Source organism: Amblyomma americanum, chromosome 1, assembly GCF_052857255.1.
Source record: "Amblyomma americanum isolate KBUSLIRL-KWMA chromosome 1, ASM5285725v1, whole genome shotgun sequence".
NCBI classification, from domain to species: Eukaryota; Metazoa; Arthropoda; class Arachnida; order Ixodida; family Ixodidae; genus Amblyomma; species Amblyomma americanum.
Window position 1 is genome coordinate 282859947 of NC_135497.1, and position 14783 is coordinate 282874729.

Genomic DNA, 14783 nt, shown 5'->3' on the forward strand with positions numbered 1-14783 from the left:
AAGAAGAAAGGAATTGATCGAGGTAGCGGGCATGAAGGAGAATAGGGTAGGGAGCAGTTCGGGTCTCGAGTCGGCGCCAGTGGGAGGTCTGGGTTAAGGTAAGGTAGGGAGCCAGCGGCGCGTAAACGCGCCGGGTATCTCGGTAGTCGTTAAGAATATCTTTGAACGTAAGCAGACGCTCCTGGGATGGCGGAAGAGGTCCAACTCCGGCCCGAAAAGTGAGACCTCGGGCGAGGGTGTGGACCTCCTCGTTTCCCAGGAGACCTGCGTGTGTCCACATAAGGGTTATGGGGTGGGTGGAGTGCCAGAAGCGTAGGGGCCGAGCCGCGGTGCAGAATATCAGGCCTTTGGCGAAATTGGATAGGGCGGATTTTGTGTCGGAGATAATTTTGGTGGCAGAGGTGGAGGTGAGAGGGAGTGCAATGGCCGCTTCCTCTGCAATTTTAGATGAGTCTGTGGTGACGGATCCTGATGCGATTAGTCGGGCGTGAGAATTAGCGACGGCGAGAACCATGCGGGAGCCCGACGCGTACTCTGCCGCGTCCACGTAGGCTACCTCGGAACTGTTGCCGTAGAGCTTGTGCAGGGCTTTGGAGCGGGCTGTCCTGCGTTCTCCGTCGTGCTCGGAGTGCATGTTCTTAGGGTTTGGAAGGATGGTGAGATGGGAGCGTAGGTCTGGAGGTCGGGGAACCTCCTCGGTAGGATGGGTGATCGGGGTGATGCCTAGCTGACAGAGTAGAGCGCGGCCTGCCGCGGTACTCGACAGGCGAGTCAGCTGTGCTGTTAGGGTGGCTTCTGCCAGCTCGTCGAACGTGTTGTGGGTACCGAGGTTGAGGAGCCGGGTAGTATAGGTGCTGGGGGGTAGACGGAGGGCAACCTCCGTGCAGCTCCTGATGAGCGCGTTGATGCGGTCCCGCTCTATCTGCTTTAGGCGGAGGTAGGGGAATGAGTACGCCGTGCGGCTCGTGATGTAAGCTTGGGTGAGGCGGAGAGTTCCGCTCTCGCAGACCCACACGCCGGTTCGCCACACGCCGAATGAGACGGGTGGCTTGCTGGGCTTGCGTCTGGAGAGTTTCGATGGCGTTGCCATGCGCGCCGTGGAAGTGAATGGCGAGGCCCAGGATGCGAATCTTGGAGACCAGGGGAATTTGGTGGTTTCCTAGAGTGAGTGAGATAGGACGGTTGGCAGGGTTGTGCTGCCTGGGGCGGTAGAAGAGTTCTGATTTAGAAGGGGAGCAGGCTAGTCCGCGCGCGCGAGCGTATGAGTGATGATGCTTAGGGCCGACAGGAGGTTGTGTTCCATGTCGGCATCACTGCCTCGATTAGCCCTGATAGTGATGTCGTCAGCATAGAGGCTGAAATGTATGTCGGGTATTTGGGCGAGTTGCGGGTGAGGGGGGGGAGTTGGAGAAGGCTATTATAAAGAGGATAGAAGACAGTACAGCACACTGAGGGATTCCCCCGCGCTCCCAGTGAGACACCGAACAGCCGGTGGTCACCCATGGTGAGTGTGGCTGTTCGTTCGGAGAGGAAATTGCGGACGTAATTGTACATCCGCGGGCCTAAGGCTAGGGCGTGGAGGCCTTCTAGGATGGCTGCATGGGTAACGTTATCGAAAGCTTTTGTTAGGTCGACGCCGAGGATAGCCTTGGTGTCGCCCGCGGGAGAGTAAACGATGTGGTGCTTGAGCTGTAGAAAGACGTCCTGGGTGGATAAGCCCGGGCGGAAACCAAACATGCACGAAGGCATACGGTTGTTGTTCTCCAAACACCGGCTGAGCCAGGCCTGGAGAATGCGCTCCATGAGCTTGCCCACACACGACGTAAGAGAGATGGGGCGGAGGTTAGCGGGGAGAATGGTTTGCCGGATTTGGGAATAAAGACTACTTTGGCGTCCTTCCACTCAGGTGGGAGGGCGCCGCGTGGCCAGCATTCGTTGAAGTAGTCGGTTAGGGCTTTGACGGAGGGGGAATCGAGGTTGCGGAGTGCCTCGTTGTACACTCCGTCGGGGCCAGGAGCTGAGGACGCGTTGAGACGTTGAAGTTATGCCCTCACTTCCGCCTCGGTGATCGGTTGGTCGAGAAGGTCGTTGGGTGGTGGTGGTGAAAAGCCTTTATTTAATGAAAGAGGTGAGGCTCTTTAAAGATCCCCGCAATGGGTGGAGTCCTTATTCCGGGACCCCATTGGCCGAAGACGCCAGCTTAGCCCTCTTAACCAAAGCCTTTTGGGACTGAAGGTCCGAACAGCCAAGCAGGGCCGCCTCCCATTCCTCTTTGGTAGCGTTAGGGTTGGGGGAGAGAGCTGAGTTGCGCTGGCAAGCCCAAACCATGTGGTAGGTGTCAGCCACCTCCCCACAGTGTTTGCACCTGCCAGTGAACGCGGGATCGAAGTGTTTTAGTACTGCCGGGCACAGCATTGTGTTCGTGAATAATCGGAGTAGAACGCGTTCGTTTGCTTTTTCCAGTCTCTTTGCAGGGGCCGGGTAGAGGCGATGCCTATCCTTATAATAGGATGCGATAGCTTTGAAGGAGAGTAAGTAGCTACCTTCAGGTTACAGGTGCTCAGGAGCCAATGGGAATGCCCGGTGAATGAGTGCTCGGGCCGCCGCGTCTGCAGCCTCGTTTCCTGCTAGGCCTTGATGGCCCGGAGTCCAAACCAGGCAGCGGGGTGTAGGATCGGTATCCTGGCTGCAGTTCCTTAGTATTCGTTCAGCTAGTGGAGTTATCCAGCCAACCTCATAATTGCGACATGCCGAACGCGAGTCTGTTATGTGTTTGGATTTTGAATCAGAAGCAGCTAGGGCGATGGCAACCTCTTCAGCTTGTGTTGTGCCTGGGGCTCGAAAGGAAAGCCCATCCACCTGTATTTCTTGATGTATGACCGCGGCCGTGTACCACCCCCCGTGGGTAGGCCCAGCTACATCTACGTAAAAGACACCATGTTTGTTGCCATAGTGGTGCGCTAAGGCTTCTGCCCTAGCCTGAAGACGACCACTATGATCCTCCTTGTCCATCTTAGTGGGGAGGGGTCGAACTCTGACGGCGCGTACGTCTCCAGAGTTCGGGCACTCGGACCCGCTCCTGAATGTGAAAATCATGTTGGATGTGAAGGCGGGCTAGCAAGTGCCGATTCGACTTCGTTTGGGCTAGCCTCGTGTATTGATTTGTGAGATGGGCTTCCTTGAGTTCCTGAAAAGTGTTCACCACTCCCAATGCAAGAAGTCTTGCATTGGAGGTGGACACAGGAAGGTCATGTGCCCTCTTCATCATTTTGCGGAGAATTACCTCAACTTTGTCTTCGTCGTGTTTCCGCAAGGGTAGATAAGAGACCGAATAGAGGATTCGGCTGATTACGAAAGCATGGGCCAGCCGCACGGCATCCCTGCTTCGCAAACCCGCTCTCTTGTTGGAGACGCGACAGTCCTTAAGGCCTACTTGGTCTCCAACTTTGCGGAGTTTGTGCAATGTTGAGTCTACGCTTCTTTGGTTATGGATAAAGAGCCCGAGTATTCGAATCTCTTTGGCCTCGTGTATGGGGCCACTTGTTAAGGAGAGATGTATTTGGGTAGTGTCCTTAGGGGATGCCCTAAGGTGCACAAATTCAGACTTGTTGGGTGCGGATTGGAGACCACAGTGCCCTGTGTAGCCCTGCGTAGACAGAGTTGCAGCATGCTTGTCAATCTCCTTGTTGAGCCGAGCCAGTCGGCGTCTGAGTGTTCTACTCCAGCACTGATGCCGCCAGCTCTGTTCGATACCCGGCTCTGCTTCCCATAGGTGCAGGAGATGGGAATCCATCGCGTTTGCAGGGCAGTCCTCTGGGAGTTGGCGACTCACGGCGCGGACGTCACGCTGGAGTTGGTCGCACCAAGTGGCTATTTCTGAGATGATGTGTAGAGTGCGGGCTGCTTGGGAGGTGCTGAACTAGTCCCACTTTGTGATGGTAACATCACGAGAGGGTCTACGTGTTGGACGTGCTTGTAGGAGAATCTCGATAATGTAGCGATCCCTACTCAAAATTTTCTGGGTGTTCCACCACGTAGCGTGAGGAAGATGGTGGGTGAAGGTGAAGTCAGGAGTAGTGTCGGCGCAGACGCTGTTCCCGGTGCGAGTAGGGGTGGTGGGGTCTGTGAGAAGGGAGAAGCCGGCCTGCTGAGCTGCGAGCCATACCCTGCGCCCCTTGGGGGTGTCGGCTGTGTTGCCCCAGGCCGTGTGCGGGGCGTTGAAGCCCCTTCCAATAAGGAGGGGGCATTTGTGTGCGGGTCGCTTGGCAAGCGTGAATAGTCGGTGAATAAGAGGAATAAGAAGCGAGAATAAGAGGATGATGATGGACTCTGTCGAGCCCATGCATCTAAAGGTAAGGATGGGAGGGTTCCGCTCGTGACTGAGACGGTCCTTCTTGTCTTCGTATTTATTTATCTATTCAAATACCTCACGGGCTCCGAGTGGAGTATTATGTGAGGGGGTTACATAACTGAAGTGGGAAAAAGAAGCAAGTAGAACATGGTTATTTTAACATCGTTATACAAAGAACAAGCAACCAACCAGAAAATAGAACTAAATTGAAAAACTAAATTGAAAAACGCACTACAGGACACACTTCAGAAGAAAATGCTACTTATTTTTTCTTTGAAAATAACATGATCTGAGATGTGAACAATGTTATCAGGAAGACTATTCCAATAAAGGATTGCACGGGGCAGGGCTGATGAGTTGAATGCAGTGGTCCTTCCCGAAAGGCGCTTAAAACTGAGGTGATTATGCAATCGAGTGGTCAAGAGGGACCTCATGGACCACGCCGCGGGCGCAGTCCTCCGGTGCCGCTTGGTAGGTGTATATGTCGTAGGTGGTCCCTTTGATCAGTATGGACTTGATGTCGAGGTAGCGGAGTCTGCGCTGCGGGTCGGGAGTGTTGATGAGGATGAGATATTGGAGGGCGTTCATGATTACAGTGTTGGGCTTGGCCTCCTGAGGTCCGAGGCGGGCTGCTTGCACAATGGCATCGCGAATCACAACGCCATTCACGCTCGGAAGGTTGAGGCCACGTAGGGAAGACAGTTGCGGCGGCCGGTGCTTGAGGCAGATTCGGAGTAACAGTGGGAGGGGATTTGCGATTACAGCTTCTCTTGTCGTGCGCTGATTGCCAGCCGTTAGTAGAGGTAAGTTCCGAGGGAGATATGTCTTCTCCCTCTACTACAATGGGTTCCATGCCGCCGTCGAGGCACCGACGCGCCGGTGCTCCGAGCGCGAAGCTGCTTCTCTAGCGGCGTTCGGTATCGGCGGCTGCTGCGCCGCGAGGCTTAGCCTCAACGCAGCGAGGTGATGAAACGATATGGACTTGTCTCTTAATGTGGTGGTCCAAATCGGGTAAAGGTTGGTATCGGCAGGTAGCTGATGAGAAGCGGTGGCTGATGACACTAGTTTCAGACGGCTAGGATGAGTAAATACGGTCCTAAAGGACAAACTTTCCGGAGCGCATGTGAAGCGCGTCCGCTCGCCTGGCCTCCGAACGCCGTTCTCCCGCTTAGGATGTGCGCTGCGTTGTTCGCCGCTCACCGCGTGATTCCTGCGTGCCCACACGGCCCCACTGCGCGCGAACGAACCGAGCGGGAGGTGCCGCCGTCGCGCGCTATCTGTTGGGCCAGTGGCGTACATCGCTAGGAAGATGAGGAGGAGGGACTTTAAAGCGAAAGCTTTACTGGCCGCCTAACCCGCTGTGGTGGCTCAGTGGTTAGCGCACTCGGCTACTGATCTGGAGTTCCCGGGTTCGAACCCGACCGCGGTGGCTGCGTTTTTATGGAGGAAAAACGCTAAGGCGCCCGTGTGCTGTGCGATGTCAGTGCACGATAAAGATCCCCAGGTGGTCGAAATTATTCCGGAGCCCTCCATTACGGCACCTCTTTCTTCAAAATTTTTTTCACTCCCTCCTTTATCCCTTCGTGTACGGCGTGGTTCAGGTATCCAACGATATATGAGAGAGATATTGCGCCATTGCCTTTCCCCCAAACATATTATTATTATTATTATTATTATTATTATTATTATTATTATTATTATTATTATTATTATTATTATTATTAATATTATTATTATTATTACTGGCCGCGGACTTCCGATTTCGCCGTGGCTGTGCTCCCAGGAGGCACATGACGTCACAACGCGCGCGCCTCTCACCACCGCAACATATATCAAAGCACGAATGAGGCGTCCGCATATCCAGGGAGCCAATTATGCACCCTTCTTTTGCTCAAAGCTATCGCCGTCTAGAATATTGTCGACGCCAACGCCAATGAACACAGTGAATGCCGACACCTTTCGCTTTGCATACCCTAGATTAGCTGAGCTCATCCACATTAGTTCTTTTCTTCACGGCCAACAACGCCTGCGCCGACGACATAGACTTTTCTGTGACACGGTGCCCTTAAGGCTGTCGCGTTAAAATTGCTGATGGCCTAGCTCTGTTAGCCCTGGATATACGTAGCGAAAGCGCGGAGACTTCTGCATCAGAAGAGTGCATGCGCTAGATGCGCCTTTATTCACGGTTAACGCTTGAGCCGTCTTGGCGGATTCGCGTTTGAACGCCTTGTAAAATTTCATTTTGCAGCTGTCATTTTACAACGCGTTTGTGAAGAGTGATTTAGAATGGGTATTTTACTACCGTCTTTTTCTCCTGCGCATACAGTACTTACACCGAAAACTGGTAATCCTGCTAAGCTTAAGCGAGTTACTGGTTATCGGCCGATAACGCTTACCAATGTCGATTATAACATTTTTATGAAGGTATTAGCCAAACGTTTAGTCAGTTATGGACAGCTTGGTTGCCCCCACCAGACGTGAGGAATTCAATGGCGGACCATCTTCACGAATGTTCATGTCACTCAGAGTATACTGGAATGCTGTGATGCTGACTTTAGGCGAGTCGCAATGTTGCAGAATTTGCAGAATTGATTTTGGGAAGGCCTTTGACTGTGTATGTCATGACACTCTTTTTAAAATCCTCAAACATGTCTTTGTTGGCGAAGTTATTTTAAAAAGGATTAAAATGGCTTACAATAGCTGTACCACGAATATGGTTGGTTGTTGACCGAGAACTTCTGTGCGGCAAAGCTGCCCATTGTCATCGCTACTTTTCGCTCTGTACCTAGAGCCAATTTGCCGGACATTAATAAACAGCCGCTCTATTCGTATTTTTGAACTCGAAGCATGTTAAATTAAAGTACTGGCTTATGCCGATGTTGTGGCAATTTTTTGTAGCTACAACAGCAGCATAGAACACGCGATGTTGGTTGTTCGCAGGTTTTGCTAAGTAACCGACAGCGTTGTTAATCTGGACAAATGTGTTAGGGCGCTCGACTACTGATCCGGAGTTCCCGGGTTCGAACCCGACCGCGGCGGCTGCGTTTTTATGGAGGAAAAACGCTAGGGCGGCCGTGTGCTGTGCGATGTCAGTGCACGTTAAAGATCCCCAGGTGGTCTAAATTATTCCGGAGCCCTCCACTACGGCACCTCTCACTTCCTTCTTCTTTCACTCCCTCCTTTATCCCTTCCCTTACAGCGCGGTTCAGGCGCCAACGATATATGAGACAGATACTGCGCCATTTCCTTTCCCCCAAAACCAATTATTATTATCGCGAAGCTTCCGACTTGCTGCCCGTTCGTTCGGTATGCTGGCGTTCGTGGCATCGGGTTTGTCGAGGACGAGGTGCCGATTAACTACGACTGCAACTTGAGTCCCGCGCAATTCGGCAAGGCGCCTGGCAGCACTTCTTTGTGGTTTTCCGCTCCGCGCGTCCGTTTCACCGTACGTAGCAGAGCGATTCGTCTAGTGGGCAAGGCGTCGCGCCGAACGGGCTATGGCGTTCCGTGGACTCTCTTGCAGTGCTGCAACACGCTGTCTCGTTCCACTCTATAAGGCGAAGCTTTAGCGTCCTCCAATTTATTGCTTCCAACTGTGCCACTGAAAATGTGTGCACGAGATCTTTATTGTAAGACAGCAAGCTTTTTATCACGATGCAGTCTTTGCTGCGTTTTCTTTGTTAGCTCCCACAACTGTGACATATCCAGCCTCGTACTTTAACGGTGCTTGCAAGTGGATCTCATCCTTCCTAACTGTCACGAAGCGCTCTTAGTCATTTAGTGTTGATGTAAACCTTTTTGCTTAGGAAAGGAAAGAAGCCTCTTGCTTCTCTGTGGATGGGCTTACGCGGTAAGACGCACATATGCGCCTTATCGTGGGGGGATTTGGGAGCTTTAGCTTCACTGAGCTTCTTATGAATCTGTAAGCATGAGGAGATATTGTGAACACGAGGCTGCAGAACACAAGCGCACCCACTGGGTAAGTTGGTGTCTTCCTTAAGAGGATGTTGAAGTTCCTGCTTCACAAATTTAACGATTCCTCAGGATGATAGTTGGTCTTGAAGTTCCACTCCATGCTTCAGCAGAACTTCAAGGTGCAGTTCTTTGCAGCATCACTGATGCAGTCTTCTAGCACGCTTAAAACTTGGTCGATCCGTCTCAACTCAGAGATTTAAGAAGAAGCACAAGGCTTCCTTGTTTTTCTACACTCATTTCCCCAAAGCACACTCTCAAAGAAAGGTCTGAAGATACTGTCACTGCACAATGCGAGACTGGGGCATCTTGGTTTTTGAAGCGCAGAAAAAGTACGCGTTTTTCAGCAACCGCTATGGTCCAGAGATAACTCACAGTGACTCCACTAACAGCTTATAATTGGTCTCGGAATGTGCTGATGACATTATTCTCTTCTTCAGATGTGTTAAGACTCAATCGGCAAGCGTAAGCCTGCCTGCAGAGCTTCGCCCTCAAGTCGAGTGCGCTTTTGTTCTGGGATCTCACGAACTAACGTTTCTTGACAAGACAGGTAAGCTGGACAATTCGGAAATACGCTTGGGACCACACCGAGATTATATTTCTTCAGCGGCGGCTGCGTTTTTATGGAGGAAAAACGCTAAGGCGCCCGTGTGCTGTGCGATGTCAGTGCACGTTAAAGATCCCCAGGTGGTCGAAATTATTCCGGAGCCCTCCACTACGGAACCTCTTCCTTCCTTTCTTCTTTCACTCCCTCCTTTATCTCTTCCCTTGCGGCGCGGTTCAGGTGTCCAACGATATATGAGACAGATACTGCGCCATTTGCTTTCCCCAAAAAACCAATTATATTATATAGCGTGAGCGGCACCTCGATTACCTGCCTAGTAATGTTGGTGCTCACAAAGCTGCAACGTAAGCACGAACAAAGCTGTGTAAGAGGGAGCAGCGATTGACACCAATATAATAACGCAGCAAGCAGCTAACACGGCCGGGTATATGACAGGGGCTGGTCACTTAAACCAGTTATTTACTACGGGAACTGCAATGACATCGCCGGTCACAAAGCAATTTTTTTTCTATAAGGGACTAATTCAGAATACAGAAAATTTTTGCTCCACACTCAAAACGCGCTGAATGATACCCGATTATTCGTAGCTATGCTGTCTTAACTATACGCTAGATATGGGCATTCGTACGCAACTCACCTAATGGTGACATGAAAATTCTGGGTCAAAAAGTTCTCAAATTAAAAAAATTGTAAAATACTCTTATGGAAATATTGGAGGTAATGGTTCATTCTTTTGATACGTAGCAAAAAATCTTTCTTTTCGCATATTTCAACCGATCGCACTAAGCAGTTAAAACTGCCATAGAAAACAAATTGGGAACAATTTTGACGATAGCAAGAACGCTAATACAAAACAAAATACAGGATTGCCGCCGAGTGGCCTGTGGATATATTGCTTGTTATAGCGAAATCTTACATTATATGAATAAATTGCGTTCATTAACTGTTTCCAGCTCAAAACTGCTATTTTCCATAATTGCTGGGTATTATAGCAGCACGAGCATCATGCAAGCAGACAAGAATGCCTTCTTACCACAGTGGACTTTGTTAGTGTGAAGTCTCCGCGGCATAGCCTTTGTCCACGCTGTATTTTGAGCCGGTTCCGGCGGGAATCTTCACACGCGTCTCTGGGCTCATTGGCGTGGTCAGAGCGACAGTTTGGGGCAGAGCAGAAAACCAGGCATTGTAAACTACCTCGCTCGCAAACGTCTGTGCAGCACTGCTCAGAAACAAACAAACACAGCCCAAAATAACGCGCACTGACAATGTGAACCGCGACATGCCACTGCATTCCGAAGTGGCGTTCCGTTTCGAGTTGTTCGCGTTGACACTAGCCTTCCATTTCGCTTTCATTGCGCTCGCCCCACCCATCTCTCCCTTGTTCTCACTCTCGTGACACGTGACTGTGGAGAGGGGGACATACGCAGGCCTTATAAGGAAGGGATAAAGGAGTCAAGAGGGACATTTGACAGCGAGGAGACGCGGGTGTCTGCTTTTCGGGAGACCTTCGCGTTCCGACGTCTGGACTGTTCGCGCGACTTGTGCTTTATTTTGGAAACTCTCTTAATACTCATCTTTGCTGCTTTAGTGATGTAAAAGAAAGTGACTTGTAGCAATGACAGCAGTCCCAAGTGATTGGCAAATACAGTGAAAAGGGAACGGACTTATTCGACGACAAGAAGTGAATATATCGCCGAGGAACGCCCAAGTTGAAACCTCGGTAAGTTGCCCTCGACGATATTCTGCCACAGTGGCCTACATTCTCTTACTCTTTGGTCATCAAGGACACGGTATTAATGCCATGACCGCACAGCGCTGCCTGTCGTGTAAGTTCAACGATCTGGGACTGTTTTCTCGCACGGCGTCCCTTGGTGCCAGTAGCGTCCAGTTCCAAAAGCATCTGGCCATTTCTTTTCAACTTGCTTGGTGGAGCCGTTTCAAAAGATTACATAGCGATAGCCAATTAACTGCAAAAAAATACAATTAGAGAAGCTTACGCAATGGAAACAGCCAGCTATTATCTTATTATCGCGAAGAAATCAACGCAGTGATGACGCCCCGCATGACGGAACCACGATTGTGTGTGTGTTAAGGGAGGTTTATAGTGAGCGCTTAATTGTGTGTGAAATAGTTAGACACGTGTGTGTGGAAAGGACGCCTGGACATAGCTTTCTTTGGGAGCTCCACCCTTCCAATGGAAGCTGCATCGAAGCACCCTACCAAGGGATGTCGCGCAGCGCGTTTGCGAGACGCTTACCGAAAGCATTCGTCCTTAGTCCCATCTCGCATTATGTTAGGATATAAAAGTTCCAAGGAAAGCATGTCGGTGCTTTTGAAGAGAAAAGTTTCGCTACGCCAGGTAAAGCAGACTTCGGGTAGGCAGCGAAGCAACTTTGAACGACCTTCAGCCCAACCAAGGATAGTTGTGTATGAGCACATGTGGTATGGTTATGGTGTCCAACCCTGCACTTCTTACCTTGGCCCATGACAATTAGTTGACCTTTAACATTGGCTGACCATTGGGTTGACCATTGACCCTAGGAAAAAAACGATGGGGTGATGTGAAGCCGCGTGATGAGTAACAATGTGTGCAGAAACTTTTCGCTGAATTCCAGGGTTAGCCAAGTTAAGCCACTGACAATTTTTTGGTTGGAACACAGACAGCTCTGATAAAAAAGGTGCATTAGTTCAGCTAATGCAGGATAAAAAAAACGACAGCTGCCCGAGTCCATTGGGTACATTGGCGTTGGCGTTGACAACGTTCTAGACGCCGATGATTTTGAGGAAAGGAAGTGCTCTTAACTGGCTCCCTGGGTCAGTGGACGCCTTAGCCGCGCTTTGAGGTACGTGGCGGTAATCACAAAGACCGAGAGAGATATGTGGGCTGCATGCATTAGCATTTACAACGTTATGGCAGATACGCGGCACAGCAGCAATAGGCCGCAGCGTTCATCAACCCTCGCGATCAACCATTAACTGCCACCTGCCAGGTTAGCAGGGAGGGCGCGCTGCCTGTCATGTGCGCGGAACGCAATCCACGTTGCAGACGCCAAGCCGCGTTTAGTTTCCCGACGCACCACACTTTTCGCTCTCTATCCAGGTTCAGCAGTATTACATCACAGCTAAGTTTTCTGTGCAGAGTGCACGTAAGGACAACTCCTGAAGTTTCGTGTCACCGGATTTTCAGAACGGGGCTTAAGAGCCCTTTCATGGGCTGAACGGTTTCCTCCGCGTCGGCCTCTATCTCGGCGTAGCCGGTAGAGCAAACGAGAAAGGCAGCGGTGGAATAAGGTACGGCGGTAGCAGACACCAAACGAGTAGAAGAGCGGAAGATGGTTTGGTCCTAGGTTTTATGCGGTTTAACGTCCCAAAGCAGATAAGGTTCAGCAGGCAGTTTTTCTCGTGGTATTATTTTTTGTTAAAGTTTACGGTCGCTTAAAAGTTTAAAAACATTTAAATTCAGGTTTCCCATGTCTGAAACTTCGTAACGAAAGCAGCTTCTGTCTGGGAACCACACGAAAACAAATCTACCAAATTAACAAATCCGCCAACGCAAATACTGCACAAGTTGCTAAACTTGCTGAAAAAGCGAAGCTACACATTTGTAAAACCGTGTCAGGATTCCGCGATTCATTCCAGTCTTTAACTTGAAATTCACGGCCTCTAACAAACTAACAATTTTATGCTATTTGCTATCAAAAATTGATGGCCTTGCTCTGTTAGGCCGCGATATACGTAGCGAAAGCGCGCAGACTTCTGCATCGAAAGAGTGCATTAACTGGATGCGCCTTTATTCATGGTTAAAGCTTGAGCCGTCGTCGTGGAGTGGTAGCGTCTCCGCATAAAACTCCAAAGGCCCTGGTTCGATTCCAAGCCTCGGCACAAGTTTTTTTTTTTATTCAATGAGTGCGCGGGGGGTTTCAGTGGCTCCCATAGATGCCGCCACCGAATACGTTGGTTAGCGGTTAAGCGCAGGCTCTGTTAAGGCGCGTTTATACGAGGGCGTAACGGGCGCGCGCGCGCTGCACGGCGACGTCACGTCGGCCAATGCGAGAGCCTCTATAATCCAACTGCGCTTGGCCGCCGACGCGTTCGGCGGCTTCCGCGCTTTCTGACCGCACTGCGGAGACTTGGAGCACGAGACTATTTCGCGCCGAGTGCGGCCAGACCGCTTCGGCTCCGCGGCGATGCGCGCGTTGTGACGTGATGTGACTTATCGGAGCGTCGCCAGGGCGAAATCGAAAGTTCGCAGCCAGTAAAGCTTTCGCATTAAAACCTGGAAACCTGCATTGGCAGATTGAACACAAATCTGAGCACACAATGTTTAAGCGCATCATTTCCACGCATTTTCTGTTTTCGAATAGGACAACCAGGATGGGAGAAGGAAAATTGAAAATTGGTTTTTAGGAAAAGGAAATGGCACAGTATCTGTCTCACACCTCGGCGGACACCTGAACCGTGCCGTAAGGGAAGGAATAAAGGAGGGAATTAAAGAACAAAGGAAGCAAGAGGTGCCATAGTGGAGGGCTCCGGAATAATTTCGACCACCTGGGTATCTCTAACGGGCACTGACATCGCACAGCACACGGGAGCCTAAGCGTTTCGCACCCATCGAAACGCAGCCGCCGCGGTTCTATTCGAACCCGGGAAACCAATTTTCAATGTTTTTTCGTCGACTGGCCCAGGGAGCCAGTTATGATCCCCTTCCTTTGCTGAAAATCATAGTCTAGAACGTGGTCAACGCTAACGCCAATGAACACAATAAATGCCGACGGCCTATAGCTTTACTGCTGCGATTCTGCCACAACGTTGTTAATGCCAACGCATGCGGCGCACATTTGACGCTACTACTACGTAGCGCGACTGGGGTGTCTTATGCGTCTTTTCTGTGCTTTCGAAGCTTCCGCTCTTTATCGGTTTAAGCACAGCTGCGGCTCAGAGACGTCCCATGGTCCTCCTCGGTCGAAGCCCATCTGAAAAACAAGCCGAACAAGCTACGGAAGAGAGTAGTAAATCTTTCACTTTAGAAAGTTACCTGCGGTGTAACTACTCCTGAACCTTGTTAGAGAGCGAAAGCTGTGGTGCATCGGGCAAGTAGAAGCGGCTTGACGACTGCGTTGTTGAAAGCATTCCACACACTGGATAGGCAGCGCACCCACCCTGCCGCCCTGACGACTGGCACTTGAAAATTGAATTCTTTTTTTTTTGGTGGGGGCTATAAATGGTGCAGTGGTCTTTCTCAAAACTCGGCGGACACCTGAACCGCGTTGTAAGGAAGGGTATAGAGGAGGGAGTGAAAGAGCAAAGGAAGAAAGAGGTGCCGTAGTGGAGGGCTCCGGAATAATTTCGATCACCTGGGGACCTTAATGGGCACTGACATCGCACAGCACACGGGCGCCTTAGCATTTCGCCTGCATCGAAACGCAGACACCGCGGTCGGGTTCGAACCCGGAAAACCAATTTAGATTTTTTTCCTCCATTGAACCAGGGAGCCAGTTATGATCCACTCTATTTCCTGAAAATCATCGGTCTAGAACGTTCTCAACGCCAAAGAACACAATGAACGCCCATGACCTGTAGTTTCCGTGCCCCGTTTCTGCCACAGCGCTTTCGGTGGTGCCAACGCATGCGGCGCTCATTTTACACTACCGCCACGTAGCGCGACAAGTGTCTTATGCGTCTTTCCTATGCTTTCGAAGTTGCCGCTGTTTATCGGTTTCAGCACAGCTCCGGCTCGCCGACGTGGCGTGGTTCTCCTCGGTTCAAGGTCATATAAAACACACGCCGAGCAAGCTACGGAAGAGAAGTAAAGCTTTCAATTTAAACAGCTGGCAAGGCTTGTGGTGAGGCCAGAATTGTGACCAGCGCAACGCCGCCTTCGGCGACATCCATCGC